The sequence below is a fragment of the Mirounga leonina genome, unplaced genomic scaffold, assembly GCF_011800145.1.
Source record: "Mirounga leonina isolate KUSES-001 unplaced genomic scaffold, KU_Mleo_1.0 Mir_86, whole genome shotgun sequence".
NCBI classification, from domain to species: Eukaryota; Metazoa; Chordata; class Mammalia; order Carnivora; family Phocidae; genus Mirounga; species Mirounga leonina.
The window spans coordinates 539664-552339 of record NW_023270830.1 but is presented as its reverse complement, the minus strand read 5'-3'; the positions used below and the strand labels follow the sequence as shown (position 1 = coordinate 552339).

The 12676-nt window shown below is 42.0% G+C and overlaps 1 long non-coding RNA gene across 4 annotated transcripts in view; it reads left to right on the top strand.

The window, feature by feature from the left end:
- The window catches only part of LOC118002912, a 75855-nt gene that overhangs the window by 40812 nt on the left and 22367 nt on the right, over positions 1–12676 (top strand). For 2 of the 4 annotated variants that reach the window (XR_004677221.1, XR_004677220.1), the window contains exon 4: positions 4466–4586. The exons of the other annotated variants lie outside the window; for them this stretch is intronic. This is a non-coding gene — a long non-coding RNA (uncharacterized LOC118002912). The remainder of the gene's footprint in view (positions 1–4465; positions 4587–12676) is intronic. 4 annotated transcript variants of the gene reach the window in all.

Below are 12676 nucleotides of genomic sequence, written 5' to 3'. Positions count from 1 at the left end.
TGTATTCCTATGTATTTTCAACCATTTTATCAAGATACACGTAGTGGAGAAATATTGCATCTCCTCGATCTGAAGAGTGGGCATTGATTTAGCTGCCAGAGACAGAGGAAGCTGGAATCATTATTAATTTATCTGCAGACACTGGCCCAAGCCATTCAATAAACAGGAGGTCCTGCAAGGATTATGTTTCATTGATGCTATTGTTTACTCTTATGTTAATGTTATCTATATGCTCAGCAAAAACCCAATTAAGCAAGATCCTTGCTTGTTAATGCTTCATGTTCTTTTTGCATCTGGCTGAGTATAAAAGGAGGAAATATAGTAGCTCATCCACTGGTGATAGTTGGGACAACAGGAGAAGAGGAGACGTCCCTTCACATGTAAATTGTAAGAAAGGCAGAGATTTTATCTTGAATCTTCCACTTCCTGTCTCTTTCCCCCCTCTCAGAACTCCTTTTACCTCGAACTTTCACAATTTAGATACAGCCTAATCTTTCCTTTCTGCAAATAAAGCAATCTGATAAATGTATTCCTATGAGACCTTCAGGGAAAGATCTGTGGGCTTTTCCAGAACCACAAGAAAAAAAAAAAAATAGGAAAGATAAAACAAATCACGATGAAATAAGTATCAGTTATTCTATCATTTTGAGGGTCAAATATTATTTCTAAAGGTCCAAATAAAGAAAATAAAAGCAGAAATGGCAAATAATCATAGGCAAAGATTTTATATACAAGGAGATATATTTCACATAGATTATTCTGATAGAAGCAACAAAAATATGCTACATGAAAGGAATGGTCAAATAAAGTGTGATCTATCCATACAATAGTTAAATAACTTTTTATACACCCATAAGCACCCATCAAACATCATCTTTTCAAGTATATTTGAACACATAGGGGACTGTTCCAGATAAAATATTAGGTGGAAAAAGCAGCTATGTGTTTAGTATTATCCCTGTTTGGATTATAAATATGTATGTGTATTACATGTATGCATATCTGTATTAATAGATAAAGAATTGGGAATACATATGCTAAAATGCTAGCAGTGATTATCTCTGGATGATAGGATTATAGATGATCAATAGTTTGTTCTTTAGAAGTTCTGTATTATTTACACTATTTTTGCATTAAACATATAAACATGTTTATTTTATAATTAAAGGTGGGAAAGTTACTCTTTAAAAGAGAGGACTTTGATTTACAGAAAGGAATGGTGGAATTTCAGGTAGCAGGGAATGGGCATTTTAATGTGTGCGAGAGCCTTCTATTACATCAAACATAACAGCAGTAATTAACAACAGGCTTCACAGAATAATAGTAATGAATCTTTCTTGTGTACTTAGTTTTTGCCAGGCACTGTGCATTAGGGTACTTTGTATTCATTGCTTCTCTTCTAATCCTCTTAACAACACTATGGAAGGTAGGTGCTAGAATTATCCTGAAGAGGCAAGTGGAGTTTAGAGAAATTAAGAAGTTAAGTATATTGATTAGGGTAAAGCAAACCGCTGTAACATAAACCTGAAATCTCATGGGATTAACAAAAGGGAAGCTGATTCCTTAATCACCCAAAGGTTATTTCTTAATCATGTAAAATTCCATTGGCAGCACCGGTGGAGGGTGGGGTGGAGTGTCTACTCCAGGCACGGAGGGAGGCCTTGCTGTCTTCCACACATGGCTTCCAAGGTTGCCCTGGACATTCATACCAGGCCAGCAGCCAGGGTAATTTGAGATAATGGAGGACTCCGTGGTTTTTGTGGGCCAGAATTTCCACCCACGTTCCCGTGGCCAGAACTCAGTCTCACGGTTACTCTTAACAGCAAAGGAGGCTAAGAGATAGAGCCTAGTCATATCTCCAGGAGGAAAGAGGGAAGGATTTGGAGAATGGTTCACTAGCTTCTGCCCTGTGGGGTAACTTACTGGAGATCACACACCAAGTAAGTGACAGGGCAGGATTTGAATACAGTCAGCCCCATTCCAAAGCTGACATGGTAACCACGGAGCTAGACACATTCACACCACAGAGGACTAAAAGTTTCAAAGCTGACTCCCTTAAGCGCTGGCTTATAGAGCAGCAGAGTTGTTGTCTTTAGAAATGAGATACTCAATCTTTTATTTTTACTTACTTTTGAAAAGGAGGTTTTACTTTGGTTTTTAAAAGTTAGATTCAAAATGAAAGGAGAAGTTGAAGTATGGCCGAGACTAAATACCTATGAGCAGGATAAACATCCAGGAATTACAGATAGAATGAACTGAGGTCTATGAAGAAATGCTTTCAGTGGCAATAAGGTAGATCTTAAAAGAGTAGTACAAGAAGAATAGCATGTTATAAACTGATGGCAAAGGAAAGAAAAATTGCTTAATGCATATTCTCTCAAGAATAGTCTTCAAATAAGAAAAAGCAGAACAGGGGCACCTGGGTGGCTCAGTTGGTTAAGCGTCTGCCTTCGGCTCGGGTCATGATCCTGGGGTCCTGGGATCGAGCCCCTCATTGGGCTCCCTGCTTAGCAGGGAGTCTGCTTCTCCCTCTACCCCTCCCTTCTGCTCATGATCTCTCTCATGCTCTCTCTCTCTCAAATAAATAAATTAAAAAAAAAAAAAGAAAAAGCAGAACAAACATAATTAAGAGGGAACTGGAACGGAGGTACAGAATAACCATGAGGCAGGTATGAGCGGTGGGACCAAAAATGGCAGTGGGGGCAGAGGGCAGCCGATACACGTTGTATTGAAGTTCTGTCTGTTGAAGAATCTATTAGGGTAAAAGTCAAAATATACCTGATACAAGGAAAGGAGGAGGAGGAGTGGGGAGTCAAGGCAGGATGTCAGTTTTTATGTAAAAAGAAATAGAGGTTTGAATATTATTTAATGTTACAGTGGTCATTAATAGAAAAACTAAAAAAAGAAATTAAAGCATTGAGGAGAGAGGAATAGGTTAGTATAAACAAAATCCTCTTTCATATCAGGGAGTCAATAAAAACTACTTTGTTTGATAAGTTAAGAAATAGAAATATTTCTTAATTTTATCCAATAAATTATCCAGCGGAGATAACCTCCAAAATAATAAAAATAAAAATATTAAGAGTTTAGGGTAGTGTCCCTGGGGGGTGGAGAAGGAGGCAGTAGATTGTAAGGTCTACCTTACTATTTGACTTGTTCATATATTTTCTTCATGGAAAGTAAAATTCAGTGCAACTCTCTAGATTCCTGTGCTTTGTCATGCATAGTATTTTCCCAGAAAGCCTACTAGAGTATAGTTTTCAGACCCTTCCTCCAGCAGCCGTAGGAGGTAGCTATAATTTTTATCTGCATTTCGTAATTGTTATAATTTAGCAGGGTGTTCTGATACAAGCGATGGAACCATGTCTGTAGGCTGTGAGAAATTATGTCCAGTGGTTCTGCCAAAATCATAGGTATGAGAGCTGAACCAGCCTTCTCTGCTTTCCCTCTCACCACGCTTCTGAAGTGTGGTATGCAAATCTGGCTGCTCCCTTTTTTCAGTTGGAAGTGTCTTCAGGGAAAGATCTGAGAAGCTGTGCCCACAGATGAGCCTGAGAAGATGGCCTCTCCTTGGTGACTTCCCTTGGTCCACGGCCAGTGCCTTCTGTTTCTAAGCCCAGAACCAGTGTTGTCTGTGCCCTGAGAGAGTCACACCACTGCATATGACAACAAAGTCACGTTAGTCATTTATAATGAGGTGACTGCCACTTGGACTACACACTCTGATTGGCTGATCAGCACACTGTCCTCTGATGGAGAAACCATTTAGAGAACCAAAATAAATCTAGAAAGTTGCTTTATAGATGGGGAATCAGTTTATTAGATGAATAGGATGTTTAACAGACATAACTCCACTTACCCGTCACCCATCTCCACAGCATGTATATAGCTAAGAGACTAGCACTTCCCAGCCCTAGCTACACCTTACGTTCACAGACAGAGCTTTTCATAAGTACTAGCATAAGCTTCATCCCAGAGCAGCGAATTGGAATCTTTGAAGGTGGGGCCCAGGCATGGATAATTTCGTTAATCTCCCTAGAAGATTGTAATGTACTGCTAGAGTCGAGAAACAGGGCATCCCCAACAGGTTGTCTGAAACCTCTCTTTCTTCTGACCCACACGGCAGACAAACTAACATGTGCCTTGGGGATATGCCTGTGGCACCACTTTGGTGACTTCATATGGTCCATGACTGACTAATTCCTTAATACGTCCAGAAACTCAATATTGTCTACAATACAAGTAAAACTTTGCTTTACGTGTGTTGATTCATTTAATCATCATAGCAACTCTGAGGTAGATACCGTTATCTACATTTCATAGACGTGGAAACTGAGGAAATAGGGAGGTTAAGTAACTTGCCCAAGGTACACAGATGTTAGATGGGAGAGCTGGGATGTGAACCCAGGTGACCTGGCTCACAGTCTGGACTCACCCATTCTGTTATATTCCTTTACAATCACAGACTTCTCCCTGTTCCTCATTTGGCTGATGACCTTGATTCTTAACTTCACTGAGAAAACCAAAGCAGTCAGAGAAGGTCTTCCACCGGCTTCCACAACCACACCGACCAGCCTGCTGCATCTGTGAGCGTCCCTTCCATTTGTGCACCAGACCCCACCCATCTCCTCTTGCCAGCTCAGGGACATGGTTCCAGCACGAAAGCCACCTCTGTCCTCTTCCTCAATTATTTCCTTAGTTGGTTCTTTCTCACTAGCTGGTCACATATTTCAGTGTTACATATGCCATAATACCTTTCATGGGGAAAAAAAATCCCTTCTGTGATCCTACATCTCCTTGCAGCTGCCATCCTACTTTTCTTTTCTCTTCTGTAGCAAAGTTCCTTGGAAGAGTGGTCTCTATTTGTCTTCACTTCTTCTTTTCCCATTCTGCTTCAATCAGACTTTAGAGCTGCCCTCCCCCAACATACACACATACACTCATTAAAATAGTACTTATCTGGTGGCCTCCACTCTGCCAACTCCAGTGGTCTTCCCTGAGTCTCCACGCTTTCCGCTTACCAGCAGTATATGGCAGCGTTAATGACCTCACCTGGAAATTTCTGGGACTCCACTCTGTCTCAGCTATGTCTTCTGCTACGTTACTGACCATCTATTCTTTCTCAGTCTCATCTGCCAATTCCCCTCACCCCTTTGCTTTCTAAGCATTGGCATGCCCTGAGCTGTCCAAGATTTATTCTCTTTCTATAGTCACTCTGTAGGTGATCTTATCCTGTACACTAAAGGTCCTCAGATTTCTACTTCTAAATATCTTCATGACCATTGGGTAGGAAAAGATTTCTTAAACAGAACATAAAATGTGCTAAGCATAAAAAGAAATGTGGATAAATCAAGCTCTTTTAAAAATTTAGACTGTAAATCAAGACACTATTCAGAGAGTGAAAAGGTAAGCCATAGAGTGGAAGATATTTATATTGCATGTATCCAACAAAGGACCTGTATCTGTATTATATAAATAACTCCTACAAATAGTAAGAAAAAGATAGACAAAGAAATAGAAAAAATAGGCAAAAGGCTGGAACAGCCCAGATCTCTTCCCTAAAGTCCAGCCTTGAATATAAAACTGTATATTCATGGGCGCCTGGGTGGCTCAGTCATTAAGCATCTGCCTTCGGCTCAGGTCATGATCCCAGGGTCCTGGGATCGAGCCCCACATCGGGCTCCCTGCTCAGCAGGAAGCCTGCTTCTCCCTCTCCCACTCCCCCTGCTTGTGTTTCCTCTCTTGTTGTGTCTCTCTCTGTCAAATAAATAAATAAATCTTAAAAAAAAAAAAACTATATTCATGATCTCCATTGAATAGGCATCTTAAATATTACCCATACAGAACAATGCCTGCTTCCTCCCTTCCCTCTCAACCTGCTCCTCCTTCAGTAAATGGCAACTCCAGACACCAGTTGCACAGGCCAAAACCCTTGGAGTCATCATCAACTATACTCCTTTTATATCCCATATCCAACCTATATTAGTTCTCTATTGCTGTGCAACAAATTATCATACTTCATTTTCTGTAGGTTGGGGATTTGGGCATGGTTTAGCTGTCCCCAGCTGCAGTCTCTTACAAGGCTACAGTCAAGGTGTCAGCCAGGGCTACAGTCATCTCAAGGCTTGACTATGGAGGACCACTTTCAAGCTCACTCATGTGGCTATTGGTAGTCCTCAGGTCCTTGTTAGCTGTTAGCTGGAGACAATAGTTCCATGCCACATGGAACTCTCGAAGTAAAGATTACAGTGTGCCATCTGGCTTTCCCCAGAGTTAGCGAGAGAGAGAGAAGGGGGGGCGGGCAGCTAGACATGAGTCACATTTTATAACCTAATCTTACAATTGACATACCATCACGTTGCCACATTCTTTTCATTAGAGGTGAGTCACTAGGTCCAGCCCACACTTAAGGCGAGGTAGGAATCATTGGGGGCCAAGGTGGAGGCTGCCAGTCACACAATCCAACAACAAATTCTGCCATCTCTACTTCTAGAATATGTGTGGAGTCCAAGTACTTCTCACCACTTTCATTGTTAGCTCCCTGGTCCAACCTTCTGTTGTCTCTCACCTGGCTAATTTCAATAGCCTGTTAAATGGTATTTTTGCTCCCTAATCCCTACCACACACAAACTGTTTGACATACAGTAGTGAGAGTGAGCCTTTGAAAATATGAGTCAGATCTTGTTAATCCTCTGCTTAAAAAAAATCTCCAGTGTTTTCTAAGGACCCACATGCTCTGCTCCTACCCTGACCTCCTCTCCTACTATTCCCCTCTTCACTCATTCTGCTGCAGCCACACTAGCCTCCTCAGTGTTCACTGAACACATCAAGTATGTTGCCAGCTCGATCCTTTGCATAAGCATTTCTTCTCTTAGATATCTGCAAGGCTGTGTAATTGTCACCTTTCAATGAGGCCTTCCCCAGTTGACATATATAAAAGGCAATATGCACCCCCTCCCTACTCCTTTGCTCCCTATACCCTTTAATCATCTTGTACTTTTCTCCATTATACTTAAAACCATCTACCTTGTTTCACTTGTTTATTTTCTGTCAAATACAGAATTTTTAAAATTTTTATAGAATTTATTGGCATGGAATAGGAGTGCAATAAATGTTTATTAAACACATACATACCCTTGATCAGGTTATATCAAATTCTCACTCTTTCTAAGGCTGGTACAGGACAATTTTGTGTCTGTGTGGCACCTTCTGCATAGTTGAGCTCATCTAAGTAGTGTTGAATTCATCACTTAACGTTATTATATGTGGAAGGGACGGGTGGGGATATGAAAGGGGCAGGAGGACAGATTGGCTGGTACGTCCCTAGCACCACACAGTCCCTTTCAACCCACTGGTTCTTCATCCTCTTGTAAAAACCCTTCCTCCCCTGAGCCTCCTGGTACCTGGCTTATACTTATGCCTCCTTGCTCTCACTTCCAGACTGTGCATTCATCCAGGGAGACCTTAGCCCAGCACCCTCAGTTTAGACCTCTGGCTCTTGCTCTACCTGTAATCACAAACTCTAGAATACCCTAAACTTCTGCCCTTTCAATTTATTCTCCTTCTATTTGTCCTTGAAACTCAGTGAGATGTCCACCCTACATGCCTCCATTTTCAGCCAAACAATTAATGCCCCTTTGGCTTTATGTCCTGTATCCAGCCTAAATACCTGATTCATTTTCTCATTCTGTACAAAGAAGATGTAGTATAGTGGTGGGAAACAGAGACCCTGGAGATACAGACAGGTTCAAACCCTGGCTACACCACTTCCTAAACCACGCCTTGGGTGAACTAATCTGTCTGAACCCACTTTCCTTGACTATAAAATGAGAATAGGGAGGTTGTGAGGATTGCATGAGACTTAAGAAAGCGTTTAGCTCATAAACAGAACAACAAATGGAAACGATTACTATTAATGATAATTCTTACATGAGTTAATATTTAGAAATGTTTAGAACAGTGCCTGGCACATAGTAATGACTATTTAATGTTTGTTCAATAAATTGATATTTTTTTCTTTCTAAAGTCATTAATTTCCTTTACCTTTCCCTCACTCTCAAAAACTCCCAGTTTCTGTTGCTCCAAAAGGAGTTCTGCTCAGGAAGTCACACAGCAGGCAAAATGAAGCCAGAACAAGCCTGGTCCCAGGGCAGTCAGCCCGTCCTTCCGGTGTGCCTTAACACCACCATCTCTCCTCTGCCCAGCAGCTGCCTCGGCTCCTCCCTGCTCATACCGAGAGCCCTCCTTACCATGTTCTCTCGCACACCGAGTACATGTTCTTACCTCCTACTGGACAGAAAAAGACGGAGGTCTGGTGCAAACATCTGCTTGTAGACCCTGCAGCTGTGACTCCTCTTCACTGATGCTCATCCTTACCCTTGTCTCCCACCCAAGGGCTCTCCATCTTGTCTGGGCTCCTTGGGAATGCCACACTCTCTGCATATTTAACCTTCCCCTCTCTGCTGCTTCTGTTCATCCTCTTGATGCGGGGGCAGTAAAATGCAGTGGGTTATGCATGTAGCCCTGTCCCCAGAATCCTCAGGTGTGGACCTGGTGCTGCTTTTTCCTGACTGCATGTCCCTGGACAAGTTACTTAACCCCGCTCTTGCTCAGTTTCCTCTTCTGTAAAATAGGGAGGACACTGGTGTCTATCTCATAGGCTGGTTGTATGAATTAATACATGTGAAACACTTTAGAACAGTCCTGGCATACAGCAGGCTCTCAATAATTGTGTGTTCTTATAAGTCATCCCAATCTAAAAAAGTGCATAAAGCTTCCCTATTTGTGTCTTCTCCTAGCCACTACTGTATCCTTTTTTTTTAACATTAAAGTTTCTTGAAAAAAAATCCTTTGATATGTTTATTCTCCCTTGCTCTAGTGCTTCTTTTTACCCTTCTGCCAGATGTATTGTTCAACTCTCCCATTAAAGTGCTTTTGCTTAGGCCTTGCAAATACCAATGTGTGTGTGTGTGTCCCCATATGTGTGTGTACTTGTGCACTTGTGCTGTCCACCCTGGGACCCCTGGCACTGGACCACTTCTTCCTCCTTCAGATCTCCCCCAGGGCCTCTCAAGACACCATTTTCTTTCCGTTCTCTGATCTCTGTAGCACAATCTTCTCCTCTCTTTCCCATGCTTATCTTCTAAATGGTGGTTGTCTCCAGGACTCTGTCAGCAGCTCTGCCTCCTTTTCATGCTATGTACTCTACTGCAGGCTACCCAAGTCTTCAGTGTCTGCTTATGTGGCAGGACTCTCAAACTGAATTCTGATCTACAAACTCATCTATTCCAAGGCCTACTTACAATTTTACTTAGTTGTGCCTCAGGCTCATTAAAATTTATCATGTCCAAACTTGAACTCTTCATCTTCCCCACCAAACACACTCCCCTTTCCTTATTCCATACCTTTTATTATTTATTTATTTATTTATTTATTTATTTATTTATTTATTTATTTATTTAGCACACATGCTTGAGTGGGGGTAGGAAGGAGGGGCAGAGGGAGAGGGAGAGAGAGAATCTTAAGCAGGCTCCACGCCCAGCACCCAGCCTGACGTGGGGCTCAATCTCACAACCCTGGATCATGACCTGAGCCAAAATCAAGAATCAGATACTTAACTGACTGAGCCACCCAGGCACTCCCCATTATTCCATATCTTTTTAAACAGCACCATTATCCACCTATTGCCAAAGCCAGAAAATGGAGTGTCACCCTCAACAACACATTTTTGCTCACATTACCCTGATATTTAGATGGTCATGAAATCTCAGAGATTCTACTTCCTGCTTCTAAAATCTGTCTGCACCACTCTACTCCTACTGTCTGTCTCTCAGCTAATCTCTCGATATTCAATATTTCTTGCCAGAATTATTACAATTCCCTCCTGATGCAGTCTCCTCACTTTACTGTCTAGTGTGCCAATCTACACTTCACAATTCTACAGATAGGTCTTTTTAGCATACAAACCTGCTTATATTATTTTGTTGTTTACAATTTCCAATAATTCCCATAGATAAAACTCAAATTGCTTAGCCTGATACAAGGCTCTCATGAATGCACCTCTCCCTGCCCCTCTGTCTTCACCTCCTAGCATTCCCCTTTGTCAATGCTATGCAATTCCTGAGCACATCTTTCTCTCCCTACCTTCCTGGCTTTGCCTGGAACGTCTTTTCCTGATTCTCTATTAGACCGAATTACACTCACCCTTTAAGATTCATCCAAGCTTTATCTTCTCCTGGAAGCCTTCTCTGACTACCTCTAGCATATGTTAAGTATCTCTTTGATATAATTAGGAATTCAGTGTAGCTAATGATCTAGTCAGCTAGCTTAAAAAAAAAAAGGCATTGTGGGGAGGAACAGGTGCTCATAAAATTACTAGAAGGATTAGAGGAACAAGCTCTTGGTTGAGTTTCCAGGCGGGACTCCCAGACTAACTCTGCACAAGTGGCCCACCGAGAGATCAGTGCGTCTGTCATGATCAGAACACCAGATGATAAGGAAGGTGCCACCACAGTTCTTAGCTGCCTCCGCTGTGATCCAGGTCAGCATGGTACCCAGGAAGCTGGGAACTAGACATTGTTACCACTGCCAGTGAAAAATCAAAACCTGCCACAGCTGCCTATCAGTATGAAGAGTAGCAGCCGTAACAGGTGGCCTCCTTCTTGGGGTACTTACACCCACATTCTAAGTCTTTCCAGAAGGTAAGTACATGTGGGGAAATTGAGCTGCAAAGAAACGGGGAAATGTAGTCTTTAGTTTTCCCGTCCCTAGTGTGCAGAGAGACAGGCTAGAAGGAGGGTGGACTAGAGCAGAGGGAGCCCAGTACACGTATCTGCCTTTCACTCTGTGCTCTCGTGCCATCATGTGCACAGTTTGCTGTAATACCTTCCATTCATGTTCTCCTTAATTGCTTAATTATATCTCTGTCTTATCTGAACAGCCTGTCACCTTCTTGAAGACAAACCTATTTTTGTTCATCTCTCATCTTGAAGTGCGCCTCGCACATAGTAGTTTTTCAGTAAATGTCAATTGAATGAATAAACAAGAAATTTTAGCATGACCTTGGAATTCTCCTTTAATCCACCAACGGGCAGCTTCTATTAATTCTATCTTCAAAATACCCTTCCAAAGAGCTCTCATCATCTCACCATCTAGTACAACCACCTCATTATTAATTTCTATCCCTTTTTCCATCCTGTGGTATAAACTCCATATCACCACCACATAACTTTCTAAAGCATTAATCTCATATCACTCCCCTAAAAGCTAAAAGCCTAAAAGCTTCCAATGGCTTTTTCATTTAGGAAAAGTACAAATTCCTTAGCACAGCATTCAGAGTCTTCCTCTCTCTGTGCAGTCTCCTTTTCAAGAAAGCTTCTCTGCAGTTCTAGAGCAATGGTGTTTATGCTGTGTTGCCCAGGGCCCAGAGCCTTCACGGGGCTGTTTCTAGAGCCTCTGAAGGGCAGAGAGGGAGGCCACGCAGATGAGGCTCTGATCCCTCATTTCACTTCAGGCAGAGCTACCCTGCTCAGTCTGATTCAAGTATTGTGTTTCATATAAGACTGTGTTGACAAAAAGCTTACATGGCTGTGGGGAAAAGAAAAAAAAATTCTTTAGAAGGCGGTTTCTAAGGTACTTTATAGTGTGGGTATAGCAGTCATCCTAATAAATTAAGTTTAATTATATACATGTGTGGTACTGCATCTGGCTCATGTTTTAATCCCTTATGTTTAGCCCAGTGGAGGCAGTCAATAGCATTTGTCCATCTGGATGAGGAGCTAAGGCTTAACGAAGACATCATTGTAGTCATCAACTTCATGCAGAGCTGTAAGGGGGAAGAGAGTTGGACTTCCTCTGCTTCCTCGGAAAGACAAAAAGTCCGAATCAAAGGAAGTGTTACAGAGATGAAGTTTTTGATCCACTTGAACAACTGTTAATTTGACCTCAGCAGTTGTGGACTTCCTTGTAAAACCTCTCTGACAGCAGAATTATCTGCCACGAATGGCACATAAGTGATCTCATTGTGGGGCTGGCCCTCCCACTAGAAAACCTTGCAGGTCCCTTTGTCTTCTGTGCCTCCATGATCTTTTGTAATGAACAAGTCCCCACTGAGATTCCAGATGGCTCAGTATCTGGATTTCCGAGACTGCCGTATCAACAGTATTTTTCTTTTTAGTTGAAAGTAAATTGGTTTGCTACTTTTACATGATCGAAATGGTTGCTGTCTGTTTCTGACTAAGGCCATTCTAGAAAGGTGCCCGGGAACTGAAGGGGTGTCAGATGGGGGAGCTGACGCTGTCACTGAAGTGATGTTGCTGGTGTTTTCTGGTCACAGATTTGCTACAGCAGCACATTTAGAGGCAAATGTATAGCTTCTGCTTCTTAGTAGTAAAGTAAATTCACTGGACTGAGGTCTTGGATTGTGGGGGATTCTGCAGTCATCTCTGTGGGTAGTCAGCAGCTTTAGATATGAAGGCTTTACGGCCTCCTCTTTTAGGTTCTAGTTTCACTGCCATTTGATTGGGTTTTCTTACTTGGATATTGGAGATTGGATAATGGTACATTTTATTCCCGGATCAACTAACTTTCCACTAGAAACCAAGAAGATTACTTATTGTTTCCACACCTTGGGATCTTTTGTGGGGTGGGTCGTGGAACACGTTGGCAGGCAAGACAA